Source organism: Meles meles, unplaced genomic scaffold, assembly GCF_922984935.1.
Source record: "Meles meles unplaced genomic scaffold, mMelMel3.1 paternal haplotype, whole genome shotgun sequence".
In the NCBI taxonomy this organism is placed as follows: Eukaryota; Metazoa; Chordata; class Mammalia; order Carnivora; family Mustelidae; genus Meles; species Meles meles.
Genome location: NW_025721142.1, coordinates 635,867 through 638,122, shown reverse-complemented (window position 1 = coordinate 638,122; position 2,256 = coordinate 635,867).

Here is a 2,256-nt window from a genome sequence, read left to right as displayed (position 1 = left end):
TATGGTCAAATAATCTTCGACAAAACAGGAAAAAATATTTAATGGAAAAAAGACAGTCTCTTCAATAAATGGTGCTGGGAAAACTGGACAGCGATATGTAGAAGAATGAAACTCGACCATTCTCTTACACCATTCGCAAAGATAAACTCGAAATGGATAAAAGACCTCAACGTGAGACAGGAATCTATCAGAATCCTAGAGGAGAACATAGGCAGTAACCTCTTCGATATCAGCCACAGCAACTTCTTTCAAGATAAGTCTCCAAAGGCCAAGGAAACAAAAGCAAAAATGAACTTTTGGGACTTCATCAAGATCAAAAGCTTCTGCACAGCAAAGGAAACAGTCAACAAAACAAAGAGGCAACCCACGGAATGGGAGAAGATATTTGTAAATGACAGTACAGACAAAAGGTTGATATCCAGGATCTACAAAGAACTTCTCAAACTCAACACACAAAAAACAGATAATCATATCAAAAAATGGGCAGAAGATATGAATAGACACTTCTCCAACGAAGACATACAAATGGCTATCAGACACATGAAAAAATGTTCATCATCACTAGCCATCAGGGAGATTCAAATTAAAACAACATTGAGATACCACCTAACATCAGTTAGAATGGCCAAAATTAGCAAGACAGGAAACAACGTGTGCTGGAGAGGATGTGGAGAAAGGGGAACCCTCTTACACTGTTGGTGGGAATGCAAGTTAGTGCAGCCACTTTGGAGAACAGTGTGGAGATTCCTGAAGAAATTAAAAATAGAGCTTCCCTATGACCCTGCAATTGCACTGCTGGGTATTTACCCCAAAGATACAGATGTAGTGAAAAGAAGGGCCATTTGTACCCCAATGTTTATTGCAGCAATGGCTACGGTCGCCAAACTGTGGAAAGAACCAAGATGCCCTTCAACGGATGAATGGATAAGGAAGATGTGGTCCATATACACAATGGAGTATTATGCCTCCATCAGAAAGGACGAATACCCAACTTTTGTAGCAACATGGACGGGACTGGAAGAAATTATGCTGAGCGAAATAAGTCAAGCAGAGAGAGTCAAGTATCATATGGTCTCACTTATTTGTGGAGCATAACAAATAACATGGAGGACATGGGGAGATGGAGAGGAGAGGGAGTTGAGGGAAACTGGAAGGGGAGATGAACCATGAGAGACTATGGACTCTGAAAAACAACCAGAGGGTTATGAAGGGGTGGCGGGAGGGGGTGGGGTGGGGTGGGAGGTTGAGGAACCAGGTGGTGGGTAATAGGGAGGGCACGTACTGCATGGAGCACTGGGTGTGATGCCAAAACAATGAACACTGTTATGCTGTAAATAAGCAAATAAAAATAAATTAATTAATTTTAAAAAAAAAGATAAAGAATGCTAAAGTATAACCAAAAATAAAATAAAATAAAATAAAATCAGCTAAATGCTATTTATAAGAAATAACTCTAAAGATATAAAGATAAAGGAAGATTACACTTAAAAGATAAACAATATATAACAGGTATATATATATTATATTATAAATAAATATATTTATTTCCTAGGGCTTCTGTAGCAAAGTACTCCAAAGTTGATGGCTTAAAACGACAGAGATTTATTGTCCCATAGTTGTGGAGGCTAGAAATCTGAAATCAAGACATTGGCAGGGCCATGCTGCCTCAGAACGTGTAAGAGAGAATCCCTTCTTGTCTCTTCCTAGCTCCTGGTGGCTTGCTGACCACTCTTGGCATTTCTTGGCATGGTTTATAGCAGCAGTGCTTCAATCTTTGCCTCCATCATCTTAGGGCATTCTCTCCTATCTCCTATCTCTTCTCTTGTTCTATCTCCTCTGAAGACACCAGTCACATTGGATTAAGGGCCCACCCTACTCTAATATAACCTCATCTTATTTTGTACCTTAATTATACCTAAAAAGACCTTATTTCTAAACAAGGTCACCCTCACAGGTATCAGTGTATTCAACATACCTCCTACAGGCAAACAGAAACCAAAAAGAGAGGGAGGAGGATGGGGAGAGGAAGAGGAGAAGAAGAAAAGCTGGCAGAGTTCTAGTAATATCTATTAATGTCAGATAACGTACAACATGAGAACAAGCAGTAAGACCAGTGAGGGGCTATTGCAGTAGTCCCAGTGATACAGAATGCTAGTCTGAATTAAGATCATGTCTATAGCACAGAGGTAAGTCAACAGATTTAAGCAATAGTGCTTCATATAATAATCAGATGAAGATGACTTATAGGTTTCTGGC